Genomic DNA, 17,036 nt, shown 5'->3' on the forward strand with positions numbered 1-17,036 from the left:
CCGGATAATTCCGGCAGTATGGCGTTAGCAATAAAGCAACGACGCCGGATATATCCGGCAGAGGGCGGTTAAGGGGTTAATAAAAAGCAGGAATCAAAAGTGAAATTCCTTTAATTTAGGCTTTATGCAATGACACAAAAACAACTCTGTAAATAATAATTAAAAAGAGATTTCCCATTTAGTGTTCAGCCTTCCATTTTATGAATTTTGGGTTTGGCGAGAATTTTCATTTTGCTGCTCCACTCGTTTCATTAACTTGTACTGGGGATCTGTTTGCTCACCAGGAGCAGCTATTGGATGAACAACAGAAAATATACGAAGCATACAAGATGAAATAACCTCTGACATGAAAGATGAATTTTAGGTTTAACTCTGTGACTCTTCAACAGAATGTTTCTTACTCATAATAATTACACACTCGTCTGATGTCAGAATTTGACATTTCCTTCTGAAAGCACAGCCTATAGAAAGCTGAACACCTGAACTTCACAGCTTGTGATTTGGTTGATGTTTTTTCTATGTCATCGTCTTCCATTACAAACAAAATCTGATTTGAATTGACTTTCCACCCCATTAGACGTCATGATCACCGTGTAAAACTGGGCCGCGCCCACCTGATCTACAATATAAGGAGGTGCTGCTGCTGATCTGAACAGACGTCTGAGCGTCAGCACCACCGCCATGATGAGATTCGCCGCCCTGCTGGTTTTGCTGTGCCTGTGCTCGATGGTGATGGCTTCTGTGAGTTCTGACTTATGACATTTATATAAAAATATGTCTACAAAACCTTTTTTTTGCAGGTTCCCTGTTTTCTTCATTGTACTTTTAAACAGCAGGTCATCAGAATTCTATTTTCTAATTCCTGAAGCCTCCTCAGACTCTGATTCTTATTTTTCAGATTTCTGACTTTCCAGCTGACCCGTTGGAGGAATCGCCTTCAACCATAAAAGCTGGAAGAGCTGCCTACAGGTGAGTAGAATCAGAGGATGTGCTGCTGGAGGATTTCTGTCAATTCTGTCTCTGGTCCGTCTGTCATGTGAGAGACAATCAGGGGATTCATCACAAACAATTTCATCTCTTAAATCTCTACTGTAAATAAAAATAAACTAAAATATATTTTCTCACTCAAAGCTAAGGTAGTAGCTTTAGAACAAGTGTGCCATCAAATACCTGACAAAACACAGGAGTTCTAAATCTCGACAGTTAAAGCTGAATTCAGGTCTTTGCTGAAGAAAATTGTTTAGTTTCAGTCACATGTAAATCACACAAAGAGTTTAGAGCTGCAAGTCCTGGACGTTACCTTGTGCTCAGTTTATGAAAGTCGGAATTGTATGTCACAGTCTTCTTTATTAAACATAATTATAATGAAATTGTTATCAAGTCCTATGTAACCAGTAGGGGGTGCCACCAATCCCCAAACCCGAGACCCAATAACGTCTAACCCAGTCACAGCTTTAAATAATGGATATTTTCAATCCAACGAGCACAAAACACAATGAAACTCAGCCAACACCAAACAAACAGTAAACCTTCTCCTCTTCTTCCTCCTTCAGCTGAGTGTTGCCCACAGGGTTTCATGGGAAGTGCAGCCTTGTCAGGGTCAGAGTCGGGAGGCGGTGGGCTCCTTTTATACTGGACCCAGCACAGCTTCTCATTACCCAGAAGGCTTTGTTCTGATGTGAGGACCCCCTTGATCAGGCCATCCTCGGGGTCTCCAAGGTGTTTTAGTGACTTCTAACTCTGAACATCTCAGGAGCTGCTTGAACCTTTAAAATGTCTTCCCCTTTGTTTTCTTTTATCAGGAGCCCTGGTGGTCTCTTACAAGTAACAATTCTTGTCTCCAGTCGTCTTTCTTCACATCCTCGGTGTCCGTGTTTGTGTTAATATAAACTGTTTCTGTCTCAGCCCCTTTGTGTGTCTTTTTGACTTTTTTACTTTTGTTAAATACGTGTATATACAGTATACAGTACAGTGGTCCGGAGCAGAGGGGGTCTCAGAGCAGGTCTTGAGCTTTGAAGGGGTTTCTAACTTTGGATTTAATGGCAGTTTTGGTGTTCAATCCAGTATTTTAAGGTTGGTGTTTTGTTATATGTGAATTTCTCATGTTGCTGTCTTTAGCTTTAAAATAATAAAAAGCTAATCATGCAAAAAAAAAATCTCATTTTTCTAGTTGAAAGTTCAGTGCCATCACCAAGCCTTTAACATACTTATTGAGAATTAGAGGACCGCTGAATAGCTGAAGTCCATAAAGTGTGTGTGTGGAGAGCTGTGGTGTTGAGGGCACTGAAATAGACAGCCTGAGCCTCCATACTGTGATGGGCACAGCAAGACGCTAAGTGGGGTCTGATGGAAGGAGGCTTTAATGGCAGCCTGCCCTCTAAATGGTGTTGACACGCAGAGGAGCCTTTAGCACAAGGTGGTAGGACTCTGTGATGGACAATTTTCATTTTGTTTAGATAAGGAGCAGGCTGTGAAATGTGGTGAATTATGTGGTGAGAATAAAAATGTGATTATTTACTGTGCCAGCTATCACACAACTAGAAATCATCTTCTCAAGGGACAGAGGAGACAGACAGGGATGGAAATGCACTCCTAATTTGTCATCTACGTTGAATCCTTACAGGGGATACATGAGAGTAGCAAGAGGATTTGGAGGAGGAAGAGGAGGTGGAGGAACAACAGCAAGAAGACTTGGAGGAGGAGGATATGGAGGAGGATATGGAGCAGGAGGAGGATTTGGATTAGGATGAGGAGGAACATACGGAGGATGATCTTTCATAACTTGGTAAACTGGTAAGCATATGTGGGCTAAAAAGCAAATGCTTGTGTTAATGAATGGATGATTAGATTAAATTACTTTATTTGCCCCCAAGGTGAAATTAAACATTTTATACAACCACAACAATATATACTGTATATATATAACAGACACACACTCACCAGCCACTTTATTAAGTACACCTATTCATCTGTTTGTTAACACAAATATCTGATCAGCCAATCACGTGGCAGCATCTCAATGCCTTTCAGCCTGTAGACATTATCAAGACGACCTGCTGAAGTTCAAACTGAGCATCTGAATGGGAGAGAAAATTGACTGAAGTGACTTTGAACGTGGCCTGGTTGTTGATGCAACATGAGCTGCTCTGAGTATTTCAGAAACTGCTGATCTACTGGGATTGTCACACACAGCCATCTCTAGGGTGTACATAGAATGATCCAAAAAGGGGAAAATATCCAGTGGTCAGAGGAGAATGGCCAGGCTGATTTGAGCTGATAGAAAGGCAACAGTAACTCAAAAAGCACTTGTTACAACTGAGGTAGGACCACACTGAGTGCCATTCCTGTCAGCTAAGAACAGGCAACTGATGTTACAATTTGCACAGTCTCACCAAAACTGAATAATAGAAGACCATAAAAATGGTGTGATGAGTCTCGATTTCTGCTGTGATATTTGGATGGTAGGATCAGAATTTAGCGTCAACAACATGAAAGCAGGAATCCACCCTGCCTTGTTTCAACCATTCAGGCTGCTGCTGCTGGTGTGATGGTGTGGAGGATATTTTCTTGCCACAGTTTGGGCCCCTAAGTACCAATTGAGCATCAAATACCTCAGCCTACCTGAGTATTGTTGCTGACCATGTCCATCTGTTTATTACCGCAGTGTCCCCATCTTCTGATGGCTACTTCTGGCAGGATAATATGACATGTCACAAAGCTCAGATCATCTCAAACTGGTTTCTTGAACATGACGATGAGTTCACTGGACTCAAATGTCTTGCACAGTCACCAGAACACAATCCAGTAGAGCACCTTTGTGTTAGAAAGGGAGATTTGCATCTTTGATGTGCAGCCAACAAATTCACAGCAACTGCGTGATGCTATTGTGTCAATATGGTCCAAATTCCATGAGGAATGTTTCCAGCACCTTGTTGAATCTACGCCATGAAATACAGCAGTTCTGAAGGCAAAAAGGAGTGAACACGTTACTAGCAAGGTGCACCTAATAAAGTGGCCAGTGAATGTGTATGTGTATATATAATAAGACATATAATACATATATAAAACACATATAGATATATAAACACATATATAAAAACCTCTGTATTTGATAACAGAGAGCTGCTGCTGTCAATAACAGGGCTCATGGTGCCAGTAACTTGTGTTGAGAATATTTGAGAATCCCACAGGTGTGACGTGAGGTGACGTGGAGATGGAGTTTCATTATTGAAAACTTGCCTGTACTTTCGTTGTAATATCAATACAAGTCCTGTTTAAATTTAGTCTGACATAAGGTGAGTCCTTGTTTAGGACTGTAATGTAACCCCCCCACACCTGTATTTGACACCTCCACCAGCTGTTTGATCAGACGCTGCTCAAGGCCTTCACTCTCCTCACTTTCTATTAATTCACGAGGTCACAGAGCATCAAAAAAGTCATCTATGAAAGTTCAAGGTCTCTGATTTCTTGGTACTCATTTGACCAGATGTCTCCTTCTCTTGTAGGCCAAAAGGACCAAACCTGACCAATCGTTGCCAAGAAAGAAGAAGTCAAAGAATGTCTATTAGTTTAAAATAAAATAAAACACATTGCAGCATTGCATTGCAGCTCCTTGTCCACTTGTCTGATTGTCCATCTTTGATTGTCTACTTGATTTCTGTTGTCTTTGGTGACCTTCTAAAGAGCAGACTTGGTGCTATGAAAAGCTCTGAACCTGACTGGAGTGACTCCATTAGATTATCATCACCAAGGAAAGACAGCAGCTGTGAAAAAACAAACTTTAAGAATTTAGAGAGGAATCACAATTTAGAGATAAGACAGAAAGAAATTCAGGTCAAGTCCATGTTTTTAAGCTCAGACTGACCACTACATGTTTAAAGGATGGAGGGACAGTAGCAATGGCAGGTCAACAATAACATCAAAAGTCTCTCTGAAGAGACGAGCTGGAATGACATCAAGAGTGGAGGATGTGGGCTTCATAGTGGGCACAGTTTGGGCAAGAAAGGGAAGACAAACAGAGTCACACAGTAAAGACAAGCCAGGGACAACAAAGGAACTGAGGCAGGTGGTGTGAGAGAAGATCTCATCTCATCAGTTTTATCAGTAAAAATTCACAAACTCCTCACATGTATGAGTGCCTACAGTACAGCTAAGTGTGTCGGAGTACGGAGTGTAACTTATTGTGCTGAACAGAACTCTACACATCTGATCATTGTTAGAAATATCACACAAGGGTTTTGTCTCAGCTAATTTGACAGCCTGCTGGAGTTCAGACAGACGGGTTTTCAGAATCTCCTAAGATGTCTGTCATTTATATTTTTCCAACTATGCTCTGTTTTCCTGCACTTCATTCTAAGAGTCTGCATGGAGTCGTTAAACCAGGGATGGCCTTTAGATATGGAGTGTCTGATTTTCACAAGAGCAACAGAATCAAGTGTGGATCTGCATGTAGAATTACGAGCACAGAGTAACCGATTGTGTGGCACAGAACTAACAACAGAAGAATTTACAGAAATATCAGAACAAATATATTTAGTGTAGGAATTTATAGCATGAAGGCTACTTCTTGAGACCCCAGGAATGACAATTTGAGAAGGTGCCACAGCACTGAATATGGCTGGCATTTGATCAGAGAGACGGACATCTTTATTATTAACATCACTGACAGGCAAACCAGATGATAAAATAAGATCAAGCATATGACCTGAACATGAGTAGCTCCGTTTACAGACTGAGCAGGAGTGAAAGAATCAAATTAGTGAATAAACTCTGTGATGAATGGCTCTAAAGTACAACAAACATGAAAGTGCAAATCACCTAAGGTCAGTATTTTATCAGACACAGTCAAAAACAACAACAACATTTAATTTTATAGCATATTTTCATACAAATAATGTAGCTTAAAGTGCTTTAAAGTGCTTTTAAGTCATGACCAGCAACAATGAAAATCTCCTAATGAAATCTTTACATCATTTAGGAGGTCCATATACAAGAGTGACAAGCACTGCACCTCTTAATTTAACTTTTAACAATTGTCTCTCAAAAGTTAATTATGTTTCAGTGAGAAGTGTGTAATATTTATGAACATTTTTAAACACAATGGACATCCTGTCCCCCACTACTTAGGTGTGTTAACAAAGCATACAGTCAGCAGGTGAAAGTTCTAACAGGGGTCTTGACTCACTAAAGTCCAGCCAGGTCTCTGTTAAAAATAAAAAGTCCAATCCAGGAGGCACAATAACATCATTTTAATTAAAAGTGTTGTCTTGTCACGCATGTGTTTGTGAGACTATCAAATATCACAGGCCGCTCTCAAAAATTACTTCAATTCTACTAACAGCCACAAAAAGGGATTGGCGTAGTCGGCAAGATTCAAATGCTGTTGATGTGGCGTACAAGTGGACCTCATTCAGTGCAAATCACTAGCAACGAGCAAATTGAGTTCTGTGAAAACAGCAACAACTGAGCAGACAATTGAGATGTCAGTAAAGATGAGCAAATCATTTAAAGTCAGTGGGAGATAAACAAGGATGGCACAGTGAAGGATAAAAATCAGTCAGCAGGATACAAAATGGTCACAAAACAAACAGCAAGTCATGGGGATTGTGTGCAGTGTAACAGAATGTCACTTATTAATTGTAAAGGTGTCACAAATGTGGTAATTACGTAACTCTGTCAGCCATTAATCAGTCAGTCATTTGGTGGAGGTAAACAGAAGCAGATCAGTTAGGATGAGCGGACCTGACTGTGCAACATGTAACTGTGGAGAGAATGACGAATGTGTGTTGTAATAGCAAACTGGAGGAGCTCACCCAGGTGTCCATCACAGAGATCATAAACACCAGTAGAGGGAGATTTAGGTGGTGTGGTGGACGGCCAGGGCCCTTGCCCAGCTGAGACACCCCTATAATGGAAGGACCGGTGGACAGAGCATATTCAGGGCATTACCTCTCCCAGAATGCTAGAGGGCAGCCCCTCTGACTCACAGCAGACCCACAGGTTTGGAGCATGGAAGCTGAAGCCTGCTGGGGCCTGTGGTCACAGTCAGGGGGTGCCTGGATGATTGCTGAGTCCTTGGTTGAAGGTCGTGGAGCACCTGGAGCACTTCTGTGTGCCCTATAAAAGGGGCCACCTCACTCCATTTAGGGAGCCAGAGTCGGGTGGAAGAGGACGGAGTTTGTCAGGTGGAAGGGAGGCAGACAGAGAGAGAGAGGGATAAAGAAAGAAGAGAATTGTGCTCTTGTGTTGTCCTTTGAACTGTGCTGTACAGGTGGGAAACGGGGAAGGCGTTTCCCACAAGGAAAAAGGAAAAAATAAAAGCAGGTGTGTTTGCAGTTTTGTCCTGCGTCTGTCTGTGTCTGGTTTGGACTGCAGGAGCACCCTCTGGTGGCCACAGTGGGCAATGGTCACATGTTAGCCCAAGGCAGGGGTGGGCAAATTCATTCCTGGAGGGCTGCAGTGGCTGCAGGTTTTTGTTCCAACCCAATTGCTTAATAAGAAGCACTTATTGCTCTAGAAACACTTCTGCTTCATTTTAGTTATCTTCCTCATTAAGATTATGAACCCTTATTGCTTATTTAAGTCTTAAACAGCTGCATTTTCTGTTTTTAATTGCTCCTTATTAGCAATAAGATGCAAATGACAAAAGAAAGCAGCAGTTATCCATTTTGCTTGTTACCCTTTACACCTGTGTGTATTTATCATGCACTATTTGATTTAATTAAATACTTGGAAGGAAAGAGAAGAGAAAAAAGTGAAGGATTGAGAATTACCCATCCGTTTTACACTTCAAAGTATTTGGATGATATCCTTAGAATGGAAAAAAAAATCTAGGATATGAGAATGACTTGACATAGCAGAGTTAAAGCAGTAACAAGCCATGAAATGTAATTATTGGCAAGGATTGTTTTCTAATTAAGCAACTGGGTTGGAACAAAAACCCGTGGCCACTGCGGCCCTCCAGGAATGAATTTGCCCACCCCTGGCCCAAGGTAAAAACTGCACACCATCCATGGGCATGAAGGCCAAGGCTGAGGTGGGAGAAAAGGATGAGGAGGCCTAGCAGGGCACTTCTAAACTGACCCTCAGAAAGAGGGAATAGCAGGGGATTTAATTAATAGCAGCACTGGCACTCAGGTTACAGTGCATCAGATCCTGGCCAAAGTGTCAGTGCACCCATTTATCATAAGAAGAGCACATGCAGCAGGCACCAAAACAAGAAGGAATGACTTTCAAACACAAAATCCAGATTAATGACGACAGTATGTTGAAAGGGACGCCACAAAGAGAGCTGGCAGATTGAAATGTCTTGGAATGACTTGAAGTGGGCTCTGCAAATCCTCATCATAATCAAAATGGCTCATTAACGCTTTCACTTCCACAGATTTCTATGGAACGGCAGAATTTCTACACTTATGACCAACAACTTGTACAGGTGCCCAGTGGTGTCCATCCTCAGTGGCTGCTTATTATCCTGGTACGGCACCTGCTCAACCCAGAGCCAGTGGGCACTACAGAGGATGGTGAAGTGGGTACAAAATATTGATGACCAACAGTTTCTTGAGCAGGTCTGGGTCGGGGAGTTTATCATGTGGGACTGTGATCCTCAGACTGAGACGCCATCTTCCAGGAGCTCCCTAATAAGAAGAGGTGAGGTCTCAGTGGCCATGGCCATGTGTTCTGTTACAACTTGTTAAAGCTGTTCATTTTATTAAGATTTGCAGTTTAGCTCCATCTAGTGTCCATATCTGGTATTTTCCCTACCTTCCCCTTGCTCCTGTCATGTGACGTAATCAGGAAGTTAGTTTCAATTCATGAAGGCTGCTGTCCTGTGTATGGAATCTCACCAGTTGCAGTCCTCTGTCATCTGCCCTCATCTTCATATTTGTGATATCATCGTCCACATGTATTACTTTACTTTAAAGTTACCTTTCCTTTTATACGTATTAGCAGACAGAAGTTACTCCTTTAGAGGTTTATTTGTGTATAATGGCACAGAAATTTACATTTGAACGACATGTGTGTTGTTTAATATTATGACACTCAGACACACTTAATGTATTGAAACACTTTTTCTTTTAATACTGGTGGAGTTGTACATTCAAGTAACGCGATCGCTACAAACGTCAATACTCAACTTCAGCTCGCTCCTTTAGTCCTGATACCCGGACTCACACACCAGGCAGCATCGGTTAGTGGTGGTGGGCAAACGCCAACACCCCCTTTAAACTTTAATAAAACACTCCTGTTACCAAAAGCTATAACTCAACATTAAACACAAGAACTGTTTTAAAATCCAACATGAATTAAATCATAATTAACTGTTTAATTTTAGCTGAAGTGCCACAGAGCCTCCTGGGACTTCAGTGCCATCTTTCACTACATCACCTCCACCCAAGGGGGTTCACTCGCCTTCGTCACCCCCAGAGTCCACAATAAAATCCTGATGCCAGCGTGAAGGACATCTTAGGTGCTGGGGTCTACTGGAAGGCTCAGCAGGTGGGACTGTTGGCTCTGGTGTTGCCAAGTGGATTGGTGGGATGTTGGGGATTTCTGGTGCCCTCCTGGGTTTGAAAGGTGCCAGCCAGTCCTGATGGATCACCATTATAGCTTGTTCCTTTCAGACATTCTGACCCCATACACTAGAGTCTCTCCAGGACCGTACCTGGATTTTCCCAGTGGCTGGCAAGTTTTGGGCACAACCCCTTTTTGTGATGGGGGTTAAACACGCACACCTGGTCTCCAGGAGCAAAAGGTCACCCCAGATATTGGTGGTCATAAGCTCTTTTCTGGTGGGCCCCGGCGTTAGTCTAGTGGCTCCTAGCAAATTCGTGGACAATCTCCAACTTGTCCCGGGGCTGGGTCAGATACTCCAGACCAGGTGCACCAGAAACGTCTTCTTCAGGAGGCCACCCAAAGATGAGGTCAACTGGAGTACAAAGCTCACGACCAAACATCAGGGCTTCTGGGGTGCATCTGGTTGACTAGAGAATGGCTGAGCGTTAAGCCCACAAAATGAGTGTTAGATGTCAGTCCCTGACCCAATGGTGGGTGGATGTGAGCACAGCCAGTTGGGTGGTTAAAGTTCGGTGGAAGTGCTTCACCAACCCATCACTTTGGGATGTAGGCATGTGGTTTTGGTCTTGTGCACCCCCATTAGCTGGCAGACCTCTTTGAACAGTTGAGCTTCAAATTTCTCCCCTGATCACTATAGAGTTCTTCCAGTGCCCCAAACTGGCAAAACATTTTGGCTACAAGCTCTTCAGTTGTCATGATGGCACTCTGTTCAGGGACCAGAAAAGCCTCTGGCCATTTGGTGAAGTAGTCCATGGTGACAAGCACATAGCTGTTTCCATCCTCAGTGCTTGGGAAAGGCCCAGGATATCTACACCAACTCTTTCCATGGGTGCCCCTACCTTGTATTGATGCATGGGGCACAAGAGCGATCTGTAGGCCCCTTGTACGCAGTGCAGATGGTGCAAGTCCCCACATGCAGCTCCACGTCCTTTTGGCAGCCAACCCAGTAAAATTTTCCACGTAGCCACTGCAGGGTCTTCACCACTTCGAAATGTGCTGCCCCCACGAGGCCATGAACTGCCTGGAGAGCGGACTTTCGGAGTGCTGGGGGAACCACGAGCTGCCAGAGCCTTGCTCCCCGGGAAGGCTCCACTCATTTGCGATATAAGATACGTCTGCTTGGCTGGTGCAGAGGTAAGAACTGCTGTCTCTAAGTCGAGAGGTTACACATTCGATCCTGGGTCTTTCATACATTAACTGTTTTCAGTAGTGAGTGGCTATTATTATTAATATTATACAATAAAAACATACATTTGATTTGAGTCTGTAACAGCTGCTGTAAGTGTATGATACTTGTAATGGTTCGCGTTTTTTTTTTAATTCATTTTTATTCTCTCAGTCACGTTCACGTTCCCCCCGTTATGACACTGCTGTTTTCACATAAAGAAGTGTTATAACAGAGGTGAACACAGATGAGGATGAGGATTCTACATCAGAGACAGAGAACAGAAGCCCTCACCACAAGAAACGTCCACTCACATATAAGGACAACGCAGCTGCACCAGGCGTAAAGGTGAAAGATGGCACTGTTTGGATGCAGCAAGAGGTCGGGCGTTGTCCTGCCAGTCAGTCTGCCACCTCTCGAATTGGAGACAGCAGTTCTTACCTCTACACCAACCAAGCAGACATATATGTGTGTGTGTATGTGCGTTTTACCATTTCCCAATTTCTTTTACTGTTTTAGTTCTGTGTTCAACATTTCTTGCCTCTCATATCCTGAGATCCTAAATTTACAGAGATTGTTATAGACACGGAGCGCACATGAAATGCATGTGTTTCATATAACAATATATTACCCTCACACCATGATAAACAGACTTGAGCTGGGAGAAATTTGTTTATGACTAAAGCTGCGGCGGTGGCAGGGGATGATGGGATAGCAGGCTGCTTACTGCTTGTGCTGATCGACACATTTGCAAAACAAAAGACGCTGATGAGGAGGTGCAAAGGAATTTAAGGTGACCCGGCATTACAAGTTTTTTCGTATGCTTCAGGGATTCTAGTGTTAAAACCCAATGGGACACATGTGAGGCCTTCATGAATCCAGTACTAATGAAGGAACAGGTCAATCACCCATTTCCACAGCTGCTTCTGGAGCCACTCCACCACACTACCTATACCTCACCCAAAAACTTACTGATCATTTACTCGTATTAAATGCACATTGCACAGACCCATAATATTACAGTGGCTGCCATCAATTCTCAGTTCTCATCACTCCTGCTAACTTGTTTGCTTCCTCCTGAACACCCCACATCATTCTCCTCTTTCTCTTCTTTTTCCACCACTGACATTTCCAAACTCCTCCCCAGTCGCTCTTCTATTCATCCCTCAGACTGTGTCTATCTGACTCATGTCTGCAGTCACACACATCAACAACACTTCAATCAGAACAGGCACTTTTACTATGATGTTCTAACAGGCCCTCATAATTCCATTTTTTATAAAGCCCACAGTTGACCCTTCTCAGGTAGATTATTACAGACCAGTCTCTCCTATTATTGAAAACTCTTAAACATTCTGACTTTAATCAGGTCTTTCAATTCCAAGATCAGATTACGTGATGCTAGTCAGTTATGCTACAAGATGGGCCATTCCACCCACACGGCTCTGCTGACTGTTGTTGACACGGTATGGCTGGCTCGATCTACCACTATGTCATTCTCATTGATCTCTCCTCTGCCTTTGACACAGTCAGCCATCAGATCCTCCTCCTCATCACCCTGTCTGACCTCAGCATCACCGGGACTGCTGTCTGTTGGTTATGAGTCCTACATCTCGGGCAGATCCTACCGTACCATGGGTGCATCAGGTAAGCACGGGGATGCCCCAGATAGTGGTGCATGGTCATCCCCTGTTCTCTCTGATCACCACTTAGGAGTCCCTGTTATCCAGTCCCATGGATTCTCATATCATGATGGTCTACACAAATGACACACAGCTGTGCTTGTTGTTCCATTCAGATGGCCACGCTATACCATCTAGAATCTCTGCATGTCTCAATGATATCTCGATCTGGATGAAGGAACATTATGTCCATCTCAACCTGACAAGGATGGAGCTCCTTGTTAAATCATCCATTCCATCTAGTCAACACACCAATTCATTTAGGACTAACACCTGCAGTGTCGGTATGTAATCTTAGGATGGTGACCAATCAGCAGCCGTCCTTCACTGACCACAATGCAAATGTCTCTCATTCATGCTGATTCACTCCACATGTGGTCCATCCATTGGTCCTGTCACATTTGGACAACTGTAACTATTGACTTGCAGGGGTATCATCTCGTGCTACCTAATTACTACAGATGGCAAAAACAAGAGGTAGCTCCATTTTACAGGTCATTCAACTGGAAGAACGCGTTAACTACCAGGCTGTGATGCTTGTCTACAGATCAGTCAGTGGGTTATCACCAACTATACATATGTGGAATCACTCATGAGGTCCTCTGCTCCTCCTCACACACTCACACACCAGTGACGTCACCTCTGCATGGCATCAAATCTCAGTCCAGACTCGTATCATGTGAAACTCCTAGCTGGTGGAACGAGCTGCCCACCTCCATCTGAACTGCTGAGCTCTTCACTTGTGCTCATCAAGTTTTATAACCTTGTCCTGTCACATTTGTTCCCATTCAAAATCCAGAATGATGTTTACTTGATAATGTTTTACATCTTCTGGATTAAAGTGTCCACTAAGTAAGTACATTTAAATGTAAAAACATTAAAATATCTCGGAGTCAATAAAACTCAAAAAACTTATTGAATAATTAAATATTTATTTAGAACATTCAAGAAAGGATTAAACAAATGCTTACAGCAAAAGAGGCAGGCAGACAATAGAATAATCTGAAGTAAACAAAATCCATCTGTTATAAACCAGACATAGGACCTGAGGGCCAAAACAGGACCACCAAAAATCAAAACGTAAAGCAGAGACCACCAGACAGGACAAAGAGCAGTGCTGGAGTGGCTCTTTCATCTGCAGCTTCTTCTTAAATACCCCTGGGGGTGGAGCTCCAGCTGAATGTCAAGTGTCCCCGCCCTCCTGGGCTCCACATGAAGCATACAAGGAACAAAAAGAGGCACAGCAAAGCTAACTAAATACATAAACATGAGATGAAGAAGAAAAATATTCATCTACACATAATACATACAACAGCAAAATCAATACAATTTACAAAACAATTCCTAAAAAACAACAAATCTATCTATCTATCTATCTATCTATCTATCTATCTATCTATCTATCTATCTATCTATCTATCTATCTATCTATCTATCTATCTATCTATCTATCTATCTATCTATCTAATTCAGAGCCCCCCGATCCTAACCAATCAGTGCTCTCTTTCCAATCCGCTTTTCAACAATTCATTTTCTGAGGATGTCGGAGTTTCCAGGGTACGAGTAGTGAAAGTTCTGGGGTCAAGGAGGAGGAGGTGCAGTTTATTGTCTAATGTGACATCAAGTGACTCTGTCATTATGGCTGACATCTGAATGACCGGTGAGACCTCGTCTTCAGACACTCACAGTGAGTTCATTCAGAACTGATGGACCCCTGAGTTAATAATGGAGGGGCACAAATTGCAAACTGAGAGGGTGACACTCTAGTCACATTGTCACTCTGTGCTCCTACATACTGTCACCATTGAGGAGCTCTTCATACTCAGTCTACATGTGCCTGTCAGTAGTGCTGTTCCAGCAGGACCACATGCCTGTCCTACTTAGCAGGTGACATTCAGTGACACTCAGGGGCCACAGAAGTTGTTCTAGTGTCAGCCTAAAGCACATATCTCTTTAAGTCAACAGTGACCCCTGCTGGTCAGACTGGAATTTGTAGGTCTGAGGTGTCACCAACCCTCACTATGACCCAACTGGCTACTCAAACCCAATAATAATGGAGACCCTGACAGCTGCACTCGTCCTGCATTCTCATCCACAAATTCAATAACAGAGCTGCTGCCCACCCACCCATCCTGTAAAGTTCATTTTGACCCCAAACTACAAACACAAAGAGGATCTGCACTTGTGGGGACATCAAGTGACCGGTGAAGGGTACTGATCAGTGGTCACATGGTGTCAGATAGCAGATTTTTACACTGGACTTACAATCGAGCCAAAACCCAAACCCTGGATAGAGGGGCTCAGTGAAGGAGATGTTGAACCTGTGCAGGGGGGTCACTGTGTGTGAGACGCTATAAAATAACAGTGAGCCAGCAGGCCAGTCCAGATACACACCTATTCTGGGGCTGTACGGGGCGTTGATTTCAGTCTCCTCATCATTGTGACGTGCAGCGTACTGAGAATCAGCACACAGCAAACTCCAGGACTTGTTGTTGATTCCCAGGTTGAACTCCAAGTCCTTTCCTTTCCTGCTCAGTCCTTTATATGCAACTCCAATCAGAATCCAGTCTCCTGTGCACTCCACCTCCCAGTAAGAGCGAGTCCCAGTCAGAGCCTCTCTGCACAGAACTTGTTCCCAGTAGTAAAATCTGTCAGGATGATCAGAATATTCAGGCTTTGTCCTCTCACATGTCACCTTCTTGTTCCCTTCAGACAGATGGAGGTCTCTGTGTGCCGTGTTGATGTCCAGTGTGAGTGGACAGAAGTCTGAAGAGAGACAAAACAAAGTGACTGGGTGGTGCTGCACCACACTTAATAAGAACCAGTCAGGAGCTGCACTGACAAGACGCAAATGTACACCATCAACAGTAAAGAGCTCATCTGATTGGACAGAATCTGTGGGAATGAAAAATAAAATTCTGGAATTATGATAAACGCCATAAGGTCACCATCGAGGTCAGAGTTCTAATGGACTGTCCACACTGACCACCAAGAAATGACTGAAAAGAAAGAAATGGAGGGTCCTGGAATGGCCAAGTCAAAGTCCAGAGCTGAATCTCATCGAAATGCTCTGGGGGATTTGAAACGAGCTGTGAACCCAAGACACCCCTCAGACGTCACACAGCTGATAGAATTCTGCATGGAGGAGTGGAATAAACATCTCAGTTAATGTTAGTGACTGCTGGACAGTCAGAGGGAATGGCAACGTGAGGGGCAAAATCTGGACAGTCAGAGGGAATGGCAACGTGAGGGGCAATGCCAGCTATTAGAGTCAAGGGGGGTTTTAACAGACGCACATTGGACGTCAGTTCACTATTCATGGAATACATTATTGCAAAATGGAAATTTCTCTTTTTATTTCAATAACTTTATTAATCTATACTAATAAAAGGCAAAGCCCTCACTGAGTCACTGACTCACTGACTGACTGACTGACTGACTGACTGACTCACTCACTCACTCATCACTAATTCTCCAACTTCCCGTGTAGGTAGAAGTCTGAAATTTGGCAGGCTCATTCCTTACAGCTTACTTACAAAAGTTAGGCAGGTTTTATTTCGAAATTCTACGCGTAATGGTCATAACTGGAACCTGTTTGACTGACTCACTCATCACTAATTCTCCAACTTCCCGTGTAGGTAGAAGTCTGAAATTTGGCAGGCTCATTCCTTACAGCTTACTTACAAAAGTTAGGCAGGTTTTATTTCGAAATTCTACGCGTAATGGTCATAACTGGAACCTGTTTGACTGACTCACTCATCACTGATTCTCCAACTTCCCGTAAAGGTAGAAGTCTGAAATTTGGCAGGCTCATTTCTTACAGCTTACTTACAAAAGTTAGGCAGGTTTTATTTCGAAATTCTACGCGTTATGGTCATAACTGGAACCTGTTTGACTGACTCACTCATCACTAATTCTCCAACTTCCCGTGTAGGTAGAAGTCTGAAATTTGGCAGGCTCATTCCTTACAGCTTACTTACAAAAGTTAGGCAGGTTTTATTTCGAAATTCTACGCGTAATGGTCATAACTTGAACCTGTTTGACTGACTCATTCATCACTAATTCTCCAACTTCCCGTGTAGGAAGAAGGATGAAATTTGGTAGGCTCATTCCTTACAGCTTACTTACAAAAGTTAGGCAGGTTTTATTTCGAAATTCTACGTGTAATGGTCATAACTGGAACCTGTTTTTTGTCCATATACTCTAATGGAGGAGGCAGAGTCACGTATCGCGTCATCACGTATTACGCCTCCTACGTAATCACGTGAACTGAAAACGAGGAAGAGATTTACAGCACAAGTCAAACGCGGGAACGAAGGTAAATGACGTTAATTGTTGACTGTCTTTTAATACTGTGTACTTGTTGAGTGTCTTTTAATACTGTGTAAGCATACATATTAACTCATGTGCAATTAAACGTGTGCATTTACGGGGTGATTTCTCAGGCTTAAAAGCTCGCCTTTTATTAAAAAGGTAAATGCAAACTCTTTTCATTCTGAAGGGCACAAACCACGTTAGATTTCAGCCGTTAAATGCGCAAAAATGTCAGTACACCAGATAAATAAGCGCAACATATTATCAGTTGTATTGTATGCTTACAATACATATAGAAA

The 17,036-nt window shown here is 43.0% G+C and overlaps 2 protein-coding genes and 1 long non-coding RNA gene across 3 annotated transcripts in view; 2 read left to right on the plus strand and 1 right to left on the minus strand.

Annotated features, from left to right (window-relative positions):
• Positions 1-17,036, plus strand: part of LOC114643553 (protein NLRC5-like) — a 5,922,889-nt gene that overhangs the window by 3,057,109 nt on the left and 2,848,744 nt on the right. The window lies entirely within an intron of this gene.
• Positions 1-17,036, plus strand: part of LOC114642560 (NACHT, LRR and PYD domains-containing protein 3-like) — a 691,964-nt gene that overhangs the window by 229,203 nt on the left and 445,725 nt on the right. The gene's annotated exons all lie outside the window — the stretch shown is intronic.
• LOC114643566 (uncharacterized) overlaps positions 15,051-17,036 on the minus strand; it is an 89,328-nt gene continuing 87,342 nt past the window's right edge. Inside the window, exon 3 of the long non-coding RNA XR_007934718.1 lies at positions 15,051-15,189. This is a non-coding gene — a long non-coding RNA (uncharacterized LOC114643566). The remainder of the gene's footprint in view (positions 15,190-17,036) is intronic.

The sequence above is a fragment of the Erpetoichthys calabaricus genome, chromosome 4 (assembly GCF_900747795.2).
Source record: "Erpetoichthys calabaricus chromosome 4, fErpCal1.3, whole genome shotgun sequence".
Classification (NCBI taxonomy): domain Eukaryota; kingdom Metazoa; phylum Chordata; class Cladistia; order Polypteriformes; family Polypteridae; genus Erpetoichthys; species Erpetoichthys calabaricus.